The sequence below is a fragment of the Rhipicephalus microplus genome, unplaced genomic scaffold (assembly GCF_043290135.1).
Source record: "Rhipicephalus microplus isolate Deutch F79 unplaced genomic scaffold, USDA_Rmic scaffold_18, whole genome shotgun sequence".
Taxonomy (NCBI): domain Eukaryota; kingdom Metazoa; phylum Arthropoda; class Arachnida; order Ixodida; family Ixodidae; genus Rhipicephalus; species Rhipicephalus microplus.
In genome coordinates this window covers 6,904,748-6,929,480 of record NW_027464591.1, presented here as the reverse complement: position 1 = coordinate 6,929,480, position 24,733 = coordinate 6,904,748, and positions in this window count along the sequence as shown.

The window sequence follows — 24,733 nt, the reverse complement described above, 5'->3', positions numbered from 1 at the left end:
GCCTCACAAATTCAACACCGCAAAAATTTCAAGAATTCGTTCAGTGCGAGTGGAATTACAAAGGTTTGTCGCATGCTGCGATTGCGCTATCTCTTTTCTCGTCCCGACGAAAGTGCTGGAAGCTAAGCAGGTAGGGGTGGCAGGGGCAAAGCAACTACCGCGCATCGTGACCTTGAGAACTTTTTTTTGGAATGCGCGGCTCTCTCAGTGCGATAGTAGTAGCGGCCTACCGCGGTGATCTCTGTGACTTGCTTTTTCGCTCACAGGCGCCGGATAGTTGTTCGCTCACAACCAACGGAGCCGACGCCGACGGCGGGATTTCTGTGACACGAACTCTCTAACGCTATCGCGGTACAATGTTTATCTGATGTTCTACGCGAGAAAATTGGTGAATTGTATTCTAGAAGCGCTGCGTAGAGGGTCTCGATCAATGCAGCGAACGAGCGCCTCGAGGCACGTTGACACGTGTGCTATCTTGCAGTTATCGTCGAAAACGAAGGAAGGCATGCGTGCCCACGGAGGAAGATGCGCGCCTGACTCGGAGGCGATAAGATGTAGAATGCAAAGCGATAGGCAGGTGCCACCACTGTGTCATCTTAGCAAAGCGTTGGAAACACTTGCATTTTAGCATCGCGTTGCACTGTCAGCGCGGCGTGATAAACGCTGCGGTTCTTGAAATTATTAATGTGTGCCTTCTCTAGTATTTGATTGATTGATTGATTGATTGATTGATTGATTGATTGATTGATTGATTGATTGATTGATTGATTGATTGATATGTGGGGTTTAACGTCCCAAATCTACAATACGATTATGAGAGACCCCGTAGTGGAAGGCTTCGGAAATTTCGACCACCTGGGGTTCTTTAACGTGCACCCAAATCTGAGAACACGGATCTACATTTCCGCCTCCATCCGAAATGCAGCCGCTGCAGCCGCGATTTGATCCCGCGACCTGCGGGTCAGCAGCCGAGTACCTTAGCCACTAGAACACCGCAGCGGGGCTGCCTTCTCTAGTATAAAGCCACACATAAAAAATATCGACGTGTTGTTATGGTGCCTCAGATGTGCACAATAATTGCTTTTTAATTAACAATCGCACAAGTAGGAGCGCTGAAACTTGAGCAATATTTCTGGGCGCGGCGGATGGAGTTGGCCGTTTCACTTGTCGTTGGGTGCCATTTAGAATATCGTTAGCGCGGACGGATGGACGGACGAACGGACGAACAGACAGACAGACCAAAGTTTTGAGTCGATGTCGAAGGTCCTGAAGAAAGACTATCGTCTTTAAAATTGCTCAGGGTCATGACGCGCGCATGACGTAAGTTCCTCTCCCATGTCATCCCTGCATGCTTAGCTTCCACTGCGCTTGTAGAGAAAATAAATAAAGCGTGTAGCCCATCTCTGTAACTCCACTCTTGCCTTAGAAATTTAGAAAAAAATCATCGCGGGGGTTGTTTCGTAAGGCAGTAAGAACCTACGCTAAAGCCATTCAGTGTTTAACAGGAAAACTGTTGCGAGGCCTCTTCAGGTGTTAGGTAAAAAGAGACCAATGAACAATTCAATTTATTGTCGCAGCGAGTGGTCTGATACAGCTCGCCCTTCTTCATTGTCCATGTTGTGTAGGCATTCAAGCAGATGTTCGGATGCTAAGTCTCTTACGTTTCACACAGTTATAACTGTGTGAAACGTAATACTTACATTGACCTGCGCTGCAAGAAATGGCTTCATCGTTATCATAGCTAAAGTGGTGGCAATCTTTATAATTTAGCTCAGTTTACTCTAGAATTATAATATGAACTGATGCCGCTTTTGTATTTGGCAAATGTTGTTGTCACCAATGTGAAACTTCAGAGGCTTTGTGAATATACGTCTTCGTTTAAACACAGCAAATGCAGCGGGAAAAAGTAAGACATAAGTTCCGTTATTTTCAAGAGCGCGATTCTGAGCCATTTTACCAACTTACGCTCCACTTAGGAAAATCGTCGCTGTGCATTTTGTATTGAGCTGGAGACAACCCGCACGAAATTGCCTTGCTATAAAATTGCAATTTTACGCTTAGTTCAAGCGTAAGTGAAACCTTTCATCGCACACGCGTAATACGACACGTCACGTTTCAGGTGCGCCATCACGCAGCACACAAAAGTTACAATCTGGCGGCAAAATGCGCCACGTTTAGTCGGAACGTGAAACAACGTTCATTTCTAAAGAGGGCAAACGACGTGTTTCGCTGCAGTAATATATAGCTAAGCTCATATGAGCTCGTAAACTCGTTATTCGCCCTCCTATCATTTGGCAATTCGATCAATAAATGGTGTCACCACAAGCAATACAACCGAAAAGAAAGAAATTGAAATGCTTCATAGAGGCCATAGAATCATTAAAAAGCAGGTCAAACTAATATAGAAGTCTTTTTGGTATCAACAAAGGTGCAATCGAGAAGAGTGCCATGCGAACCATGCAGCAGATCTAAGAGCGTACGGCGATACAGTTTGCGCATAAATTTGCGTACCCACCCCCCTCGCTGATCATCATCTAATAAAGCGTGACACCGCTGCACACCGCTCTAGATCTCCGATAAGCGACTTCCCAAAAGCGTTCAAAAGGAAATATAGGGGTACTTGGATCAATGTTTTTTTTTTTTTTTTTTGCACAGCTAGATGTCGATGTCAGCGAAAAGCACGCACAACCAGAAAATAGCGGTTTCACGACACAATTTGAAAAGATGAGTACGCTAAAAAGATGAGTACTTCGTTCGTTTTGTGTGGCGCTGTGGTACAGTAATTGTTTTCTATCTTTACTTCAATCTGACACACCTACTTTTGAAAGTGCGGTGCCGGCACGATTATTTTTATTAAATTATTGTTTTTCGTGATAATATTTACATCACTATCACCTTAATTAGCCTGACTATACTCATTGCAAGGCAAAAGACTCTCCCATGTTGCTTCAATCAACCCGGTCCTGAGCTTTCTTACTATTCTATTTTACTCTTCAATTCACTCTAGCTGGATACCAGGCTGCAAAGCTATTTCATTCCTGCGAAAAAATTGAGGTATACAGTGAAACTAGAGAGGAGTTGCGGATTTGGCGTGTCAGAACCAAAACAATATTGTAAGACATTCGTTGTGGTAGACTTCACTCTATTTTGGCAACCTTGGAAATATTTCGATGTAGCCAGTACACAATAACAACGTTTCTTTTTCAACTCCCGAGGCTGCTGCTACAAAGATTACATCCAGCGTCATGTGTCAGCACAACAACATCGCCTCAAACACTTCCATTGTCTACACCTCGAGAAAAAAAATTTGACAGATCTACGTACTGTGGTAATCGATAATATGCGAAGCACGAATGATGAAGGTAATATGTCACTTTAGAATGACCACAACCTTACGAAGTGGACGTAAATTATGCTGTACAGGGCTTCCATGTCACGGTGATCATGTTTGGACGTGTCATTTACCTTCGCCGTCTATTCACGTCACCTCATACCAAACTTGGTATGTGTGGAGATAGCAAAACGGTCGCGTGCACGCTATGAGTGTAGCATGTAATGTTTCACATGACATGCACATCATGATTTTCATGTTTAGACGTGTCATTTACCTTCGTCGTTTATTCACGTGACATGGCATCAAATATTGTATATGTGGAGCTAGCGAAACGGGTGAAAGCGCGCTATGAGCGTAGCATGTAGTCATGTTGTTAAATGACACGCATCTCATGATTATCATTTTTGCACCAGTCACATACATTTGTGATCCCTTCACGTACCGTAATACCAAGTTTTGTATACGTGAAGCTAGCGAAACGACCGCGAGAGCACCCTGAGCGTGGCGTATATTCATGACTAGCCATACCATGAAAATCATGACATGCATTTAATGATTACCACGTTAGGGTATGTCACTTATGGTCCGTATGCAGTCATGTAATGCCAGACCAGTTTTGCATAATATTATGTGAACGAAGCCACTGCAAGAGCAGCAAGTCCATGAAATTGAAAGCATGGCATTTTGATATACACGTCATGATTTTCATGTTATGGCTAGTCATTTATGCTCATCATAGAGTCATGTTATGCCACACCAATTTCGGTATTGATGGCATTACTAAGACGGCCAGGAGAGCTCAAAGATAGATAGATAGATAGATAGATAGATAGATAGATAGATAGATAGATAGATAGATAGATAGATAGATAGATAGATAGATAGATAGATAGATAGATAGATAGATAGATAGATAGATAGATAGATAGATAGATAGATAGATAGACAGGCAGGCAGGCAGGCAGGCAGGCAGGCAGGCAGGCAGGCAGGCAGGCAGGCAGGCAGGCAGGCAGGCAGGCAGGCAGATAGATAGATAGATAGATAGATAGATAGATAGATAGATAGATAGATAGATAGATAGATAGATAGATAGATAGATAGATAGATAGATAGATAGATAGATAGATAGATAGATAGATAGATAGATAGATAGATAGATAGATAGATAGATAGATAGATAGATAGATAGATAGATAGATAGATAGATAGATAGATAGATAGATAGATAGATAGATAGATAGATAGATAGATAGATAGATAGATAGATATGCTCAAAACACCGAAGTTCGCTAAGAAACGCTTCGCATTTAAAACCATTCAGTTGTGATTGTTTTCTAAAACAGAAGAAAATGCACGTTCGCAGAAGCACACCTACATATAGCCCCGCCGCGGTGGTCTAGTGGCTAAGGTACTCGGCTGCTGACCCGCAGGTCATGGGTTCGAATCCCGGTGGCGGCGGCTGCATTGCCGATGGAGGCGGAAATGTTGTAGGCCCGTGTGCTCAGATTTGGGTGCACGTTAAAGAACCCCAGGTGGTCGAAATTTCCGGAGTCCTCCACTACGGCGTCTCTCATAATCATATGGTGGTTTTGGGACGTTAAACCCCACATATCAATCTCCTACATATAACTTTGAATAACAATTAATAATTTATTTATTCATTTATTTATTTATCTATCTATTATTCAAACTTTGATAGATATCCCTGGACATCTGAACCTGCTTTATTACCTAACTTGTTTCACCAAGTGGCGAGTGACGACTATGGAAAGATCCCATCTAAATGCTAAGTATATGTTAAGTCGTCCTCAAGATTATAGAACCCTCCAAAGCGTGTCCTGAAGCAGTTTGATTAGCGCTAAAGCTACACAACTTTGGGTTCTGCTGCATAGATAATGCCCATACATACCAACATACTATGCAAGCGTACCAAGGTATTATCTCGGCAACAGTTCCCAGCGCTTCGCGGCTGCCATCAGTCAAACTAGTCCAGGTCACGTCTTGAAGCATTCTTTTCGAGCATGCTGATGGGTGTACAAACGCAGACATACATATATAAAAAAGACTCATTCATAAAGTTTTGTTAAGGCAAGTACAAATAAAGAACATTGCATGTCACTGTTTCACGTTCCAACGTTCTCAGTAAAGCACCTTATTTATTAGCAAGCTCCACAAGTTACCCTTTTCTTGAAGAACTGCCTGCCAGAAACGCAAAAAAAAAGAAACTGCAACACGGCAAACTCATCACAACAAGCGAGAGAAGCTTCCTCTCTCTCTCTTGCATACCGCCATCTGCACGTAATACACAAGTGTGCTCAGGACTTGAGGATGAATGGCGGTCGTAACTCTGAAATCACAGGAAGGAAACTCAGAGGCAGCTATAAGGGAGTGCAGTCTTGGCTCGTGCAAGGAACAAGAAGACCAAGATAGCAAGCGGTGACAGTGGCTTCGTTAGGAGCTTGTTATCAAAGACGCTCATATTCTGATTTTTTGCTTTGCGTGCTTCGGCTTCTTGACGGCGCTTCCGCTCTGAAATCGTGTCGACATGCGTTGACTTCGAGGACGTGCCCCCGGGAAGGACACACAGTGAGAAGGGCGTGTTATAAGCTACACAGCATGTGTGTGTTGCGCAAAATCTAGGGTACGCTCATCTCGCAAATATCTTGGGAACAAAGAAAAAAAACTTTTCCGTGTCATATAACATGGTGCCAGCATCTTCGTAAAACTATGGTAACGGACAACCTGAAGTTACTGTTGAAGACAACTGACTTAAGGTGGGCGTTATCAGTATCGTATCACTTCCACACACAGGCGCACATTCACGCCGAATAAGTTTTTTGTCAGATAATAACAGTATAGTTTACGCCAGGGAACCTTGATACGATTATAAGAAACATCGTTGTGGAGGGCTCCGAAAAATTCAGTGATGTCGTGTTGTTTAACCTGGTCTGACTTCCCACTTTGCACGGGCCTCCGACATTACACTGCCATCGAAATGTGACCGTCGTGGCCGGGATGCAACTTTCGGCATAGTGTCCAAGCACATTAGCCACTCCTCCGACGCGGCGGACCAGATTTCGGCCAGGATAAACTGCAAGTTGTTTGAAATGCACAAGCAGAAGAAATATTTTTCCTGCTCGACGTCTGGTGCTTATGAGTTTCAGCTCGAATGAAGTTTCCATCCTGATTAAGGCAAAACCTTTAAATGCCTCATCAACACCGAAAACTTGACGTTGGTTTCCACCCTCCTGCCGTGGCGTAGGCCTGAAGAGGGGTGATGCAAATAATTATCATCACACTATCACGTCCCTACATGACGTCATCATCATGGGTTTCCTGTAAGTACACTAGAGGAAACTCTGGCACTAGTGTCTATGGGAGCTGCAACGCACGGCGATTCAGCCAGTATGGGAATGTTGGGTAGCAGACAAATTTGTCTAATCTTCATACTTTCCGCTCTGTTTGGCTCCATGTGGCCCGAACCCACAACTTATAGTTACTTGTGTAAGTCCTTAGAGTTACTTGTGTGTGCCTCTTCTAGTATAAAGGCAGTCGTACAAAACATCGGCGTGTTGATAAGGCGCCTCAGATATGCGCAATAATTGCTTTTTCAAATTGACAATCGCACAATTATCAACGCTAAACCTTGAGCAATAATGGTGGGTGCGGCGGAAGGGGTTGGCCGTTTATTGCCGTTTGAGATATCGTTAAGAGCTACAGAACCTTCAAAAAAGGTGAAGTTCTCCCATAGTTGAGTACGAAGTACTCAAAATCATTAAATATTTTTAAACACACAATTCATACATGCATGACTCGCCGCACAACGTGCTGCGAGTCATGCTGTTCGTGGTGAGGCCCACGGGACGGGTTCATGCTCTCCCGTAGCTGAGTCCCTAATACTCAAAATCGCTAACATTTTTTTTCTAAACACAAAGACTATCGTCTTTAAGAAATAATGGCATTCATCCGAAAGAGAAGGCTGATTGGATACGAAGCAGCAGCGATGCGCACAGGTGGCGTCACGGGTTATTGGCGTTAACGAGCATTAAATGCATTATGATCACAAAAGCCAGGTATACACCAGCTTGCTCCATTCATTCGCTCCTCAGACCCCAATGAAGCTGTGAGTTGGACTCTGAGTGTGTTCGGCAGACTAATATTTTGATGCGCTTGAGCCGGAGGTACTCTGGTCGAGAAAAAAAAAATTGGCAGCATATCCACGGAGTGAATCATGGAGAGCGGAGCGAAGCATTCGCCGTCCATTCGTTCTTCCTTCCGTCCGTCCATGCCTCCATCCACCCGTCCGTGCGTGCGTCTGTTCGTGCGTACATTCCTGCGTCCATCCATTCATCCGCCTTTGCGTCCGTTCATGCGTCCATCCATTCATCTGTCTGTGTGTCCATTCGTCCATCTATTCAACACTCCAAGTACCACCATCTCGCATCTTTTCATCATATGTTCCCCATTAGGGAGCCTTCATGTGCGCGCGTCTCCATGCTTTAGGGTGGTGTCAGCCTTTCACCCACCACTTGCCGCCACCCGCTAAAACACAATGTTGCCAGTCCCGGTTTCCGTGGCAACAGGTGCCATGTTGGTTCTTGCGGCCAGGCGTTCCTGCTCCGTCGCACCGCACCAGCTGCATCTTGGCGCGGGTGTGCAAGCTGCGATATGAGCTGCCTTTGATTACCCCGTAGACGTAGCTTCCGCTACGACACCATCCTCGTGCTAACCATACATAAAAGAACTTTGAAGTCTATGTGCCAGGGTGCTGCGTGCCACAATGCAAAACCATCTGGAGACCTTCCCGCTTCCCGACTTGCTCTAGCCAACGGAAACGCTGGGCTACACAAGTGAAGTGAGACTGCTTGGAGGCGACTACTTCTCGCCGTGTTTGTTTGGTGAGTACCCGTTGTATTGCGAGTGGGTTGAGTATATCACCGCACATTTCGTGAAATGGCTGACTTAGCCATGCAACGAAAAGCAGTTTGAGCAAAGTAAGCATGACAACGTGCACAGTACAATAATGAATTAGGCTTCAATCAGCTACGCTGTGCGAGCGGAAGATGGTTGAGTATGCTTAGTTTACCTTGTAGTCGAAGCGCAGTTCCTCAATCGAATTATATGACTAGTCGAATGTGTGGTCCTGCATGCATTCACTATCTGCACTTTGTCGGTTTCCGAAGCCATCGCTGCATTCGTCGCGGAAAACGCCAGGCCCGTAAACCACCTACAGACGCTCCCGTTCGCTTCTTCCTTTTCTGGCAGATGTTCGCATTTCTGCAATTCTACCTCGGTTGCTGAGGAAGGGCGTTTGGAGAGGTAGACAGAGGAGCCGATGAACGCGTTCCCTGTAGGCGCTTGTCTTGCACAGTTGCAACGCAACTAACTTTTTGTGTGGCTTGCCATGGGGTATTCGTTCTTCGCTTCAATGACACGCGCAACCACACCAAAACTTGCTCAATAATTTCAAACAGGACTTCTCTTTAATGACATAGAATGCGACAGATTTACTGTTCGTGTCCGTCCATCCTTCTGTCTATCTGTCGGTCCTGAACGGAGCAGTATATGTGCACTAACCAAGTCGGTTGTCAGCCCATAACTCAAATATGCCCTTGTGGTGCATCGTTATTTGTGTCGTCCTTTTGTTTCATAACCAGACACACAGATGATTTGATATCGTAAACTCTGCTTTTATTTAGTGCTTGTAGATAAAATGTGTATGAACTCCGTATATGTGGTCGGTGCCGTGTAGGATTTTTGTCTTATTGCTTCACTCTAAGCCCACTGCGAGAACACAAGCTTCCAGCAAAGGAGGCAGGATGGTTTGAAGACACATGGCCAGATGCCGTTTGGATGCTGTTTGCAATAAAATAGAACCTGGAAAAACTTGATTTGTCCCTCGTTGCTCCCCTTTGCTTTTCTTCCAGCCTAATATACAGGCTTGTGGGCATAGAGGGAGGGCGGTGTATTGTGATTGAATGCCCTACTTTTTCGGGCAATACTTACAGCTTATAAGGTTTTCAAGCAGTCATTGTACAGATTCGTTCGCAGGAACTAAACTTGCTGTAGGAAATTATATTACGGAGAAACGCAAGAGAGAGAGAGAGAGAGAGAGAAACGAGAAAAAAGGAAGGCAGGGAGGTTAACCAGATGCTTGTATCCGGTATGCTACCCTACATTGGGGTTGGGAAATAGGGGGTTGAAAGAGAAAGGGAGAGTTAAAAATAAATAAGAAAAAAAAAACACCGACACACACGCACACACAAAATCAGTCCACTAGGAGGCGTTCCGGCAGGCCAGTAGTTCGTAAGAAGCCCAGTAGCGCTTGCACGGCTTTCTTCTGTGACGATGAGTCATGACGATGGCGCAGTATACTTTCTTCTGACAGCGGCTGGTCATCTAACCTGTTTAGTTTATTAGAAAGGTGTTGTCTTTCCAGGTTGTATTTCGGGCAGTCACACAGGATATGTCGAATTGTTTCTTCATCTCCGCAGTGTGCACAGTCGGTGGTGTCAGCCATACCTATGCGGAACCCGTACGCACGGGTAAACGCGACTCCCAACTATAGTCTGCACAGAGCAGTAGCGTCGCCTCGTCGAATTTTTGTTGGAAGCTGCATGCTTAACGTTGGATCAAGGGATCGTAATCTTGCATGCGTAAAGAGAGGCTCATTCCAAAGAGCCATGGAGCGTTGGCGAGCAAGAATGCGGAGCCTCCTAGCAGCGTCTGTCCTTGAGAGAGGTATTGACTGGTCGTTGTCTTCTGTATGGGCTGATCGGGCAGCTTGATCAGCTAGTTCGTTACCGATAATTCCACAGTGGCTTGGCAACCACTGAAATATAACGTGGTGCCCTTTCTCTGTTATATGGTGTAGCATTTCTGCTGTTTCAAATACCAACTGCTCGTGTGGACCACGGCGTAGCTTTCACAGAAGTGACTGCAGTGCCGCCTTGCAGTCGCAGAAAATCGTCCACCGTTGCGTGCTTTGGTCTTTAATAAAACGCAGTGCAGCGCGAAGCGCTGAAAGCTCTGCTGCCGTTGTTGTGATTGCATGGGCTGTCCTGAATTTGATGGTTGCGGCGTGCGTTGGAATAACGACCGCCGCTGTTGAGCTGTTTGGCAGGACGGAGCCGTCGGTGTAGACGTGGGTGTAGCCTTGGTACTTCTCGTACAGCAGAAGTAAGGCGAGCTGCTTGAGGGCTGGTATTGAGAAATCTCGTTTTTTCTGGATGCCTGGTATTGTCAGGTTGATGACTGGCTGTTTGAGGCACCATGGAGGAATTGAAGGTCTCGCCGCGGGCGTAAAACCAGTTGGTAGGGAGTCACCATGTGTAGTTATTGTTCGACAAAAGGAGGTATGAGGTCTATCCACTGGTAGAGAGGCTAGGTGGTGATGGAGATTGGATTGGATAAACTTTTATTTTTTTTTATTGGATAAACTTTTATTTGGTGATGGGGAGTCCGGCCCACATGCCTTATGTGTGTCCACAAAGCTTCAATTTCAATATGGGTCTGCACGAGGTGGTCTTTGGCTATAGCTATAGTCACCATTGTTGAGGCACCCTGAGGCAGACCTAGACATATTCGAAGCGCCTGTGCCTGAACGCTTTGTATCATGCGTCGAGTTGTTTTGCTGGCGTTTGATAATGCAGGCAGACTGTATCGTAAAAAGCCAAGTAAAAGCACCCTGTACAGTCGTAACATAGCATTAGGCTGCATTCCCCCAGTCTTTCCAGCGAGAAACTTAAAAAGATGGCATATGCCTGTCAATCGCTTTTTCAAATACGACACATGAGGGCTCCATGATATGTCTCTGTCGACTATGACACCCAGAAATTTGTGAGATCGACGATATGGTATATTTTGACCGTTAATTGACACTCTGTAATTCGACATGGGTTTGCGCGTAAATGCCAGAAGAGCGCACTTTCCGGAAGAAATTTCCAGGCCTCGATTGCGTAGATACAAAGTAGTTGCAGTAGCAGCTCTCTGTATTCTCGCTCGTAATTGCAGGCGAGTTGCCGCAGATGTGCAGATGCAGATGTCATCAGCGTATGTTGATAGATAAATATTGTTTGGTAGGTGCGTATAGAGAGTGATTAGTGTTATATTGATTAGCACGGGGCTCAGTACACCACCCTGAGGGACGCCACGACGACTGAAATGTGTAGACGTGTTCCCGGTCTCTGTACTCACAAAATAGGATCGCATTTGGAGATAACTGCGTATCCACTTAAACATTCGGCCACCCACTCCAATCTCTTCTAGTGCGGTAAGGACGGCTTCACGAAACGCAATGTTTAGGATATGATAAGTAGGCTAGCTGAGCTATTCGGTTTACAGAACATCGCGAGCTACCCGGTTGTTTGTTCTCCCTTCCTGGTAGTTACGAGTTCCATCATATAAACAGCATGGGTTCGAGCCTTGCACTAAGATGCCTTTGAGGTATTTGCAGTCCTAAGGTGAATATGCTTCATGAATGGCGCGCAAAGTCCATTCATAGTGACATCGAGGTTCTCCCCCTCGCAAATATAGGCTCCCTAAATAACCTCACTCCGCCAATGCGGTGGGTCTACCAAGTGGGAGAAACGAACTGTTTTAACAGTATTTTATACAAACTCGAGTCACGAACATGCCTTCCTGTTCTACCAAACCATGGCTAACTTCAGAAAACAACCCTTCAGCCTTCAGCACTTGCTATACAAAAAAAAACCGCCCTTCTCGTTGAAACCCACGCTGCCGTCAGTGTAAATGAGCGACCACTCAGAACCAACATGGCGGCCCATCAAGTATGGGGGCCATTTTAGCCAGTTGTAAGCAACCATGATCGGAGTTTTCACCATTCTAAAACACGCAGACGCGCGCACATGAAGGCTCCCTATTTCCCATATAGAAGCATCGCCATCCAGCGGACATTCCAAGGACTAAACGAGAAGTCCCACGCACACTTTCTTACGGCTTGCGCTTCGGGTCTACTTCCCACCTTTAACTACCTCGAGCTCATGGTATATACTAGTTCACTGTATTCATGGCACTGCGGCCGAACGCTCGCTAAACCTTTCGAAAACCAAGGAGGTTACGCCCAGCGAGTATGACGTAGCAAACTTTTTCAGTCAGAAAGTGCTCAATGTACATGCCAATGGCTGCTAATGGGAAATGAGAGAGATACAGGATAATTCGACTTTTACTTTCTTACGGCTTGCGCTTCGGGTCTACTTCTCACCTTCAACCACCTCAAGTCCATGGTATATACTAGTTCATTGTATTCATGGCACTGCGGCTCAACGCTCGTCAAACCTTTCTAAAACTAAGGAAATCACGCCCAGCGAGTATAACGTAGCAACCTTTTCCTGTCAGGTAGTGCTCAATGTGCATGCCAATGTGCATGCCAATGTTCTTTTGTGATCACCGTGATTTCTTCTGTTCGTCAGGTGCACCGAGGGGTAACCGGCCCTGGTACAACGAGGAGTGGGGCTCCGGCCCCGCGCCGGCAACGGAAACTTAGAGCATCGCTCTACGTCATCGTCACGGCGTCTTCTCAAGAGAAAACGAGTCGGAAATCCTCTCCCCCGACAAAAACCAGTGACCTCACAGTGACTGGACGGGTGGTTCGACGGCTGTGAGAACAAGCCCCTATATGCCATGCCCTCTCCCTATGGAGGAAGTCAGTGTGCAGTTTCGCGTAGCCACGCGCCCTCTCCCTCTATATACAGAGGGCGCGGCGCCACGTCAGAGAGTCCCGCACTGACATTCTGCGATGGGTGCGTGTGGTCAGGTCTTTATCGCGACACGATGCTTGGTAAGTCAGGAACACGTGAAAAAAAAATGCGCGTTGAGACACCCCCATGAAATTCCCGCACCAACAATTTTGATGTAAAAATTTTGGACGCGTTTGCTGAGTCCTGCACAGCTTTAATCGATATAATCAATATACTTCAAAGTATATTGTAATCTGTTGGCGCCACAGAGCTAGTGTACGAAACTGCGGCAATTTTCATTGAGCCAATGTTTATAAAACACAAACAAATGTGTATATTTTTTAAATTTTAACCACGCGTTAAGATTTCAGTGAGAAATTCAAAGTCGAAACTTTATCATTGATTTTTTTCTGTTGAATAATAAACTTACAATTGGAAACTTATGGTTAGACTCACATAGTGCAGGTTGCAAGCATAAAACAAGTCATAGTTTCTTTTTAGTGTCCCTTTAAGGCCTGCTTATGCTGAATCCGCATCGCCCCTGTGCGCAAGGCGCATTGCTGTCCGCTACTCTTCGACTGGCTACTACCAGTGAGAGAGGGGCAAAAGGCCCGTACGGCTTGATATTAAGAAGACCCTTGCACCGGTGTTTTGCTAATGGTATGAGTTAAAAGCAAACCTTATTTTGGTAACATTCTACTTAGCCGCATTCACCTTCATTGCTTCACGCTAGCGGCGAAACTGGGGCTTTTACACAATTTGGTATTAGCATTACAGCTTTTTGAATGGATAAACATAGACGAAAACAGTCTGCTGGTTAACACCGCAGTCTCACATTTACGGTGGCGAAGGTCGTCGTAAATTGCTTCGAACCAAGCCTTTGCCAGAGGCTATGCGCCCTTTCGTATAGAAACGGCTTTCTTGCGTTAAGACGCGCCCCGCAACGACGGCTTCGCGTTTACGGAACTCTCGGTTTTACACCCAACACTGTGCAAATATGACTTTGTGGGGAAAGCCACTCAATTGTAATGGCGTGCGCATGAGCTGCACGGATCAATTTGCTCTCCCTAAACAAGCACGACGCCAGAGCACACGCGTAGCAAACATCCTTCTTTGGTATTGCAGACCTCTTCTGCTATTATTCCCTAAGAACATCACTAGAACGAAATTTACATTCCAGTTTTGTAAACAGCGCCTAATTCACGCATTTTTCATATATGTTATTGTTTCTTTTCGATTCACAATTGAGCCACGTGCAGATGCTACGCGAGGCGGGTTTTGACGTTCACTAGGTGATGCGTGCATGTACAGGCGGGAAACTGCGTCGTAGCTTCGACTGATTGTATGTCGGTGTGCAGCAATCATTCCGAAAATACTTTCGTGCTGTGAGGGTCTCGTAGAAGGCGCACGTGTGCACTGAAAAGTTAATCGCAACGTGGTTGATCAGCTGTTTCACCGTCATCTCTTAGAATGCATGGGTAATCTAGCTGGTTGGAGTAGGGTTACTTGAATATGCACTGAATGATAAAGATTACTGACACAAAAATTTTCAGTTTCCTTTCTTGCTTCAAGTGAGAGTACAAGCCCCCAAGAGCCCAGAAAATATACGGCTAAGCGTTCGTGCACCAAGCAAAAAATAATTGTAGTGTGCTTTTAAAAACTGGTTTGGGTTCCTACTGTATACCGTTATGTCACAACAAGCGTGGCGGTTTGGGCTAGGGAGATGAAGATTGTCACATTGCGAGCTCAGAGCGACGACAAAAAGACAAGAAGATGAGCGCTCCTCTTTTTCTTCTTTCGTCGTCGTTCTGAGTGCAAGATATCGTAAAGTTTCCACAGACACTCTGCACCGTGGCTTCATTCATGATGCACAAGCGGCCATTTTGGAACTTTTCATGCCTGACATTGTCACAACTAGCCATACTGTTGCTTGAAGGCAACGGGGGAGAGGATAAGTATCTTCAGAACCTTCGCAACCATCTGGGTCCGCCTTGGAACGCTTCTTCACACAGGTAAATATGTTCGTAAAGTGTGAACTTCTCCCCTCCCCTCCTGTTCCTCAATTGTTACAATCCCATTGGGCAGGATGTGCAATGGCGATATATGAGTTTAATCTTACTGCTTTTATCTGATAGCCTCTCTCTTTTGGCAAGCGGTGGCCTGCAAGCTTACATTTACTGAACCTTCGTTAGTTGATCTATAATAACAATACTATCAACATTTATTATTATTATTATTATTATTATTATTATTATTATTATTATTATTATTATTATTATTATTATTATTGTTGTTGTTGTTGTTGTTGTTGTTGTTGTTGTTGTTGTTGTTGTTGTTGTTGTTGTTGTTGTTGTTGTTGTTGTTGTTGTTGTTGTTGTTGTTGTTGTTGTTGTTGTTGTTGTTAAGAATAGGAAGAAGTACAATTGTTGGAGTTGACGTTCAAGTACTATGATTTTCATTTTGCCACGCTGTATTGGGAGTGACTACGCATTCATTTCGACGACCCAAAGTTACGCAACGCTCAGCTAAATCTGGGAACGTATAACGTTGACTGAGCTCATCGCCCGCACTGATTAACGGCCACCGCAGGCACCTATCTAGTCCACGTCCTCGGTCTGCGTTATAGTCAAGCTCTCCACTGGAAAGCTTAAGAAGAACATCCCGCTTTGTTTTTGTTTTTGTTTTCGGAATGCAATCAGCCTAGGCGTGTGCCCAGGTAGAAGGAAAAGGGGTGGACGCTAAGTTCGCAAACACCAATGCTTAATCGGTCATCTCACGTTATTTGTTAATGTCCACGAAGGTGATAACGATGGCCTAGGAGATCTGACGTGGTATTCCAAGAACTGTTTACTTCCCACAATTACGCCCGGAAAGCGGAGAACAAAATGGCCACATTTGTGAGGGGCACGTATTCGCTTGGTTTTCATTTATACATCCGATGAAAAGCTTGTTTCTTTCGCGACTCGAACAGTGAGAGACAGAGGAGGTGCGCTGCTCTGACACTCCACGTTAACACTATATGCAGATCCTTGCACGTTCCAGTGGCCGTCGCTGACAAAATTGGCGCTTATTCGCGACTGACCTCTCGCTAACTATCGTTAGAAAATTTCTAGGGATATACAGCTGTACCGAAGACAGAATTACATTGCTGCATCAGTTAATTTCATCGCGCTTAAGCGAAAGGTGAACAGTCTTGCATTCAAATTTGTGTACATGCCTGATCTGCGAAGAACCGTGTGCGACCTCGTTCAATGGTGAAATACGGGTTTAAAAAATCTCGGAGCGAGTGCTAATTCGCGAGAAAGAAGCACATCAACGCATATTAGAATGCATAAACACGCAATAAAACTTCTGACATCTATATCCTTTATTTCTGACTTGGGTACCCATTGAAGACTATGTAGAAAGTACACCTCTAAAGACTGCTGTAAGGTGAATGACTAAATTTTAAATCTTAATCAACAACGCTTGGTCTAAAATAGAAGCAAGTCCCAAATATGCAAGATTCATTGATATGTTCGAGCAACTAAGTGTACTCATGAGAATACTGCTTGAGCTCCCACCAACTGTGCCTAGTTATAGCTTATATTTGTCCTCCTCTCACAGGCTCCATTAGGAAGTCGTTAGCAGAACATTGATGGCACTTCTATGGAGCCGGCATCGATTGAAGAAGCCTCCTGAGGATGAGATGTCTTTCTTGGACGGATTTTCATGTCGCCTGTAATTGGCATCGTAGGCTGTACAAACGAGGCTATTCCTACAGGGGACCTTTTATCCCACGTCGTACTCATCAATACTATCTGGTCCTTGTGTTTATTTCAGTGATTTTCCGTGCAGGTAATTTTGTTTTGGGGGAAAATTTTGACTTTGCTTTGAGCCAAAGTAAAAAAGGGATTCTTCGTGATATTGTAGAGAATTTCAGGAATGATCACACTCTTTTATTACGACCAATATTTAGCGGTCACAGTGCGCCTTAATCTGCTGTACTTGGTTGTGGCACATGCACCACGCAAGCATAGCCTTTTATATTTGTTTTTTTTATATTTGCGCGGACCAGTTTCTAGTTCACTATTGGTATTAGAATTGAAGGCCACATTATGCAGTGTACTAACAGTATATGAATTAATAAAGTCATGCTTTTGTAGGGTAGCTGTGGAGGGGTTAGTCTTGACTTCAAAAGTCGCCAGTGCGTGAGACACGTGTAATTACAGTATGTGTGTGCATGGATCAGAGGGGAAATTTATACTGTTATGCAGTGAAATATGCTGAGAATTACATCAACGTCTGCAAGGGAAAATCCCCGAAATAAAAAATTTTCATGTCTTGGAATGGGAATTCTTCGGCGTAGTATGGAATATTATTGTGAACGACTCAGTTCCCTACATCTAGCCGCTACGAGTGTCGTAGTTGCTGGTGACTCAGGATAGGTTGTGAAAGAGAGCCTTGACACAAAGAAAAATGAAGATATTTCAAGTGCAATGATGTGCGCTCCTAAATTGTTCTAAGAGAGATCAGGGACCCAATAAGTGAAGGAAATATTAGCGCACGCAGACAATTCTATATGTGTAACCTTGTTGCAGTAAGTAAGCTTGTAAGGGAACGTTGAAGCTTTGGAAAGCCACATGAGTCTTTACGATTCTTGATGGCAACATCACTGAGTGACCGAACCCGGCATTTTGTGGGGTATGTGCGATGTACATCTCCGTCTCTTTCCTCTCTTTCTCTCTTACTCCATCATTCAACTCTCCCCTCTCTTCACGTGTAGGGCAGCAAAATGTATATAGTCTTGTTAGCCTCTCTACCTTTTTTTCATATCTCGGCTCTATTTCCCCAAGGCAACAGAGGAAACTTGAACAATTGAACACCAGACATTGGAGTACTAGGCTTGGTAACATCAGCGAGAAAAGATATGAAGTGGCACAAACTAACATCAACGTATTTGTAATAATGAATATTCCGCTGAATGAAATAACTTTTGCACTATCACGCCTTATGGGCTTAGCAGATAAGGCGTTATTGTCCTAATGTCCCGGACGTGCGCTTGTTTTGAGGCCGCATTCCGGTAGGTTCACGGAATAGCAATTTCGGGGAACCACACACGATAAAAAGTAGCTGCGGTTTCGAACTACATCAAGCGTCATAAATTCGTAGTCACATCTTACCTAGTCTTCGCACGTAATATTTCAACAGCTTTCTACCACGACATTTGGAATGGAAGGAACGAAGAATGACGAAGTGCCAGGTTTCAGTTTCAGATAATACTCAGTGTTTGGTGGCTTGATACTGATGTCACGCAAAAATTATGCAAAGCTCAATTGAATTTTCTGATGCACATGAATATCTCCTATCCCAGGCAGTAGGCTTATATTGTTCAGTTTCTCAAAGCAGAGTTATACCTCACGTAATCACCGAATGCTCGCATGACCGTGTAAATATTCGCGGTTAGGAAACTAACACGTCGCATTGTACGCCCAAAGTAAACGTTTTATGCATGCAGAAATTTCAAAGCAGTCAAATAAGTTTGCACTACTTAACGCAGCAGTTTTATATGCGAAGCTGGCGAACGTACTCTTTCGGATACAGTGAATTCGGAGCTGCTAACAAGTAGGGCATTGAAGTAAATACAGTAACATATCAGTGCGTGTAGAATTTCTTCGCAAGCAAATAAAAGAATATCATTTTGATGCGCATGTATTCTGCCCCAATATTTTTTGAAAAGACCTGTTCTAGCTGCATGCTAACAGCTTTTCAGGAAAACAGATCACCAAGCGGGTGCACTTATCCAATTATTCATAACGTCGAATGAAGTTCTTTTCCATTCCATTCAAGTATTCACTTTGGTAGGTTTGGTAGGTTTGGTAGGTTATGGCAAGTTTGGCTGCTGACAATCATGTTGAGCAAGATAGAGCTAAACGAAAAAGCACGACGAAGCAAGAATTTATAAATAAATAAATAAATAAATACAAATTCCCCCCCCCCCCCCAAGCACTCCACACAGATGGTTAACCGGCACAGCTGAAACCCGCGGCTCATTGGTGCTGCTCTGCCCACAACGACATTTCCGCGGCTTCCCATAGTAGCTTGTATTCGGCATCAGAAGGTTTCCGGACCGTTCGTGCGCAGTCACTGCTTGCGCTTCACCTCCCGGGCCTGATTTTTGCCAGGACTGTTGCATTGGCCCGGCTAGCATGAACTCTTTCTATGATCGGCTGTCAGCGCTGTTCTTAGAAAGTTGTCTGCAGTTCGGGCTTTCGTACCAACCGTGCCTCGCCAATGCGAAGTGGTAAGCTTAATATTCCTGCAACCCCCAACTCTACACGTGCGCCTGAGCCCACCACCTGACGTTTGTTTACAATCTTCATTTGCTTTTCGACCTACTTGACCGCTTTCTTTTGCTGCGAAGCCACGCGCGTTCTCGTAGACATTGTGGGGCCAAGTTACTTCCTTCCCAGTTTTCTCCTTTGCCTTCTGCCCTACATTCCTTCTTTTTTTCCTACTCCCAATTCTTATGGAGCGCTGTGATGGTGAGCTCCACTGAAAGAAAGCGCTGCCCTTTTTTGTTCATTTTTCTCTCTTTCAACGCCACTCTGCTGTGTGGGCACTCGGCGACATGGCTACAAAGGGAAAAAAGACATCGCCGACGGCATTCCAATTGGCACGAGCGCCTAGGTGCGGAGAAAATAACGTAACTGACGGAGCAGCCAATGAAGACGTTTAGCGTTTCTCGGGGCGAACGGTTTGCTAATCTCCCACATAAAAGTCTCCTCGTGCCGGGATAGCCCTATATGTTTACCTGCGAAGCATTTCTTAGCGAACTTCAGTGACTTTGTGCGTATCTATCTATCTATCTATCTATCTATCTATCTATCTATCTATCTATCTATCTATCTGTCTATCTATCTATCTATCTATCTATCTATCTAGCCGCCTACGACTTCTAGCTCTGCTGGCCATTTCGACAATGGTACCGATACCAAACTTGGTCTGGCATAACATGACTGTATAAAGAACATATTTACAAGTCATAACGTGAAAATCATGACATGTATGTCATAAGTCAAGGTTAACATTTCATGGTCCTGCAGCTCATGCGCTGATTTCGTTCACATGACATGTTACAAAACTGGTACGGTATAACATGATTGCATGGCGAAAACAATTAAGCGACAGGCCCTAACATGAAAATCATGAAATGCGTGTCATGTAACAACGTGAATACAAGCCACGCTCATGATGCGCTCACAGCCGTTTCGCTAGCGTCGCATATATCAAATTTGGCTTTACATTACGTTAAAGGATGACGAAAGTATGATACTGGTGCAACATGATAAACATGAGATGCGTGTCATGTAACATCATGACTACATGCTACGCTGATGATGCGCTCCCGGCCGTTTCGCTAGCTTAACATGTACCAAACTCGATATTACGTGGCGTCAGACTATAAAATGCTTGCGTTTTGCTAACGTTGCGTCGCTGTGCCCAGTGTGCGCGTGCGTTAACGCTACATTGGAATATATTGGGCCCTTTATGATGCGCTCACGGCCGTTTTGCTAGCTCCAAATATACAGACTTTGCTGTTACGTGGCGCCAATGGAAGACAGAAGTATATGCCTGGTGCAAACATGATAATCCTGACACGCGTGTCATGTTAGAACATGACAACATACCACGCTCATAGCGTGCTCATGGCCGTTTCGCTAGCTCCACATACACTAAATTTGGTATCACGAGACATAAATGGATGACAAAGGTAAACGACGCATCCAAACATGATAACCATGACATGGAAGTCATGTACGGCATCATTTACCTCCACCTCGTAACGTTGTGCTGACTTTAAAGCGACATATAAACATTTCTCATTCGTGCTTCACATACCATCAATTTCCACTGTATGTGGTATCTGCCAATTTTTTTTCTATCCTTTTTGTCTGTATTATTCCATCTCTTCCATCGTCTTTCTATCTTTTCCTTTCTTCTTCCCGTCCTTTCTTTCAATTTTAGGAGCTTGCTCCTTTTACTGGGGGTACGTCTCTCGTCGTTGCGCCTGTGTGCACGCTAGTGCTCATTGCTCCCGCTAAAGGCTCAGCTGTGCTCTTCGTTTCAAGAGCGCTCACCCGATGGCGCGCCACCACTCCGGCGGTGGCGCGCCGCCGGGGCGCGCCGCCAGGCAGGGGTGCCCCCCTGTCACCCTTATTATTCATGATGTACCTACAAGGATTAGAGGCAAAATTAGAGGGAAGTGGACTGAGCTTCAACCTCTCTTTAGTAAAACAAGGAAAACTTATTGATCAGGCACTACCAGCATTAATGTACGTAGATGATATAGTGCTAATGGCCAACAACAAGGAAGATTTGCAGAGATTGATTGACATCTGCGGTAATGAGGGAGATAGGTTAGATTTTAGATTCAGTAAGGAAAAATCAGCAGTCATGATTTTCAATGACAAAGAAGGTAGTGAGCTTAGAATACAGGAGGTCACGCTAGAGATAACAGATAAATACAAATATCTGGGCGTATGGATAAGCAATGGGACTGAGTATCTGAGGGAACACGAAATATACGTGACGACTAAAGGTAACAGGAATGCAGCAGTCATGAAAAATAGGGCACTCTGGAATTACAATAGGTGTGATGTTGTGAGAGGAATATGGAAAGGGGTCATGGTTCCTGGGCTCACGTTCGGCAATGCGGTCTTGTGCATGAGATCAGAAGTTCAAGCAAGATTAGAAATTAAGCAACGTGGAATATGTAGGCTTGCTTTAGGAGCTCACGGGAATACACCAAATCAGGGAGTACAAGGTGATATGGGATGGACATCATTTGAGGGCAGGGAAGCTAGCAGCAAGATAAAATTTGAGAAGCGATTGAGAGAAATGGGGGAAGAGCGTTGGGCTAGGAAGGTTTTCAGCTACTTGTACATGAAGAATGTCGATACAAAATGGAGGAAGCGAACCAGGAAGTTGACTGGTAAATACTTAGAAAACAGCAGGTGGCCAAACCAAAAAGAACTATCGGTTAAGAAGAAAGTGAAGGAAACGGAGACTGACATGTGGAGAATGGGCATGATTAAGAAGTCCGCACTAGAGATCTATCGAACTTTTAAGCAGGAAATTGCCAAGAAAAGGTTCTATGATAATACTCGGGGTAGTTCTCTACTGTTTGAGGCCAGGACGGGAGTACTGCGAACCAAGACATATCGGGCCAAATACGAAGGGGTAGACACAGTATGCAGTGCGTGTGGAGAAGAAGAAGAAACTGCCGAACACTTGATAATGTTCTGTAAAGAGCTTCACCCTATACATCAGGTTGATGGCGCAGAGTTTTTCAAAGCACTGGGGTTTAGGGACAGTGAGGGCAAAATAGACTTTAAGCGGGTAGACTTAACTAAAAGGAGGTTATCTGATTGGTGGCTAAAGTCAAGGCACGAGTGAAAATTAAACCCTTCACTGCAAAGTTCAAATCCTCAAACTCAGTTTTTAAAAAAAATAAATCTAATTTTGGTTCATTACGTATTACGGCTTGGTGGCGCTAGCCACCGCCCGATCTAAAGGGTACAGCCATATCCATCCATCGGTGCGCCATCGGGTGAGTGCTCTTGAAACGAAGAGCACAGCTGAGCCTCTAGCGAGAGCAATGAGCACTAGCGTACACACAGGCGAGGCTCAGCTGTGCTCTTCGTTTCAAGAGCGCTCACCCGATGGCGCACCGCCGCTCCGGCGGCGCTCGGTTCACTTAGCGCTGCGAGTGAGGCTCCATACTCGCTCCACGCAGCGGGTGAGGACCACGGCAACTGCGCGTCGCTATGAGCAGCGAGCAAGGAAGATACGTGCGTTCTAACTGCTGGTGGTAGAATGGGTGTAAACGCCATGGTCGACGCTGCTGCAGACATCGCGCGTTGCAGCTTTTTGAGTGCCGACAATAGCACATCTGCCGATAGCTCAATGTGTGTACTACACAGACGACGAGTCGCACCGTGTGCATATAACTGGTACAGCCCACTATCAAGTGGGGACAAGACGATGGATGAGTAGCGAAATGACTGTCCAAGACAGCGGATGGTATCATGCTTGTGGGCTGCCACCATGACGTGTAGCGTGGCTCTCCAAAAAAAAAACATTGTGTATACAACGTCCATACACAATCACACCCCATCGACTCTGGTGCCACGACTTTATATAATGATGATTGAGCATATGTACAGAGGATTCTCGGTTTTAGATGCGAAGCACCTGTCTTATTATCCTGTGTAACGCTGTCCCTCCATCGGCACCACTCCCCTTGCCACCGATGTTGCAGCGGTGCCAAATAGCTCCCACCCTTCTAGCATTATGCAGTGACTACGAAGTTCTGAGGGCTTTAGCAAAGACGTCTCTCTCCTTTGCCGGACGCATGCTCACCGTGTGTCTGCTGTCTCTCGCTTCACCGTGTTCACCGCTTGCAACGCTCTAGCCCACTTCTCGTGGGCTAACTCACCATCGCCACCTCTCTACATCTGTCGGCGAGAAGAAGCCGACATATGTAGAAGAAGCCGACATTGTTGCTGCCGTGAGATGTTCCGGGCGCGCTCAGCGCGCCTCGAACATCTCGCGGCAGCAACAATGTGGACAGCGCGCTGCTGCTTTCCGCGCGATCGCGCCGATGGGCGGAACGCCGTGTCGCTGCACGCTTCCCGCAATGTGCGCGAACCTTTTCCTGCTGTTGCCATCATTGCGAGGGTTAGCGAAGCTGACTGCATTCGCGAATGGCGACGTCCCCGCCGACGAGGCGCAAGCCAGGGAAGCCGAATGCAAGCATCGGCAGTAGAAAACCAGGGACACTGACGAGGTGCTAGTCAAGAGAATCGATCGCGTTCGACAATACAAATGGCGAGCGGGTAACACCGACGAGACGCAAGCCAAGTAAGCCGAGCGCAAGCGTCTTCAACGTGCCCCACCTCCTGTGTCTTTGCATATCAAACACGGTGTGAGATACTATTGTTTGTATCTTACACCGTAAAGTGGAGGCAGTGGTGGCGTCGAAGCAGTCATGCACCATTGCTGACTGCAGATGATTTTTTTAGGGTTGAAGCTGCTTAAAGCGGCACCCGTCCGTCCATCGTCGTAGTTGTAGTGCGTAACCAGTCTTACGTTTTGACCTGCAAGGTGGTGCTGGTGCGAGATTTCTCCTGCGCTTCACATAAAAAACAGCGCCAATAACGAGGGACAAGAAAAGAAGGAGACAGAAAGCGGCACTGACTTACAACAAGAATTGTTTGCTAAAACCGCACAATATATACTTGGGCAGTATCTGACAAAAAACACAAAAATACAAAACAAAGAAAAAATATTTTACCTAACAACCGCGTATTCATGGTCATAGTCAAAAGAAAATCTATTTCTTTTTGTGATAGCGCAATCGAATTAGGTTAGGTAAATTCTGTTTTCTTTGTTTTGTATTTTTCTCTTTTTTTCAGATACTGCCCAAGTATATATCGTGTGGTTCTAGCAAATAAATCTAGTTGTAAGTCAGCGTCGCTGTCTGTCTCCTTCTGTTCTTGTCCCTCGTTATTGGTGCTATTTTTTATGTGAATCATGTCGTACCAACTTGCCCAAGCAACCATGTTAGCTTTTCTGTGCGTTATTGAACATTAAAAAAACTCGCAGTGTGTACGTTAACTAAAAGCCGAAGTCTTCTGTCTCTCATTCCCCATTAGCA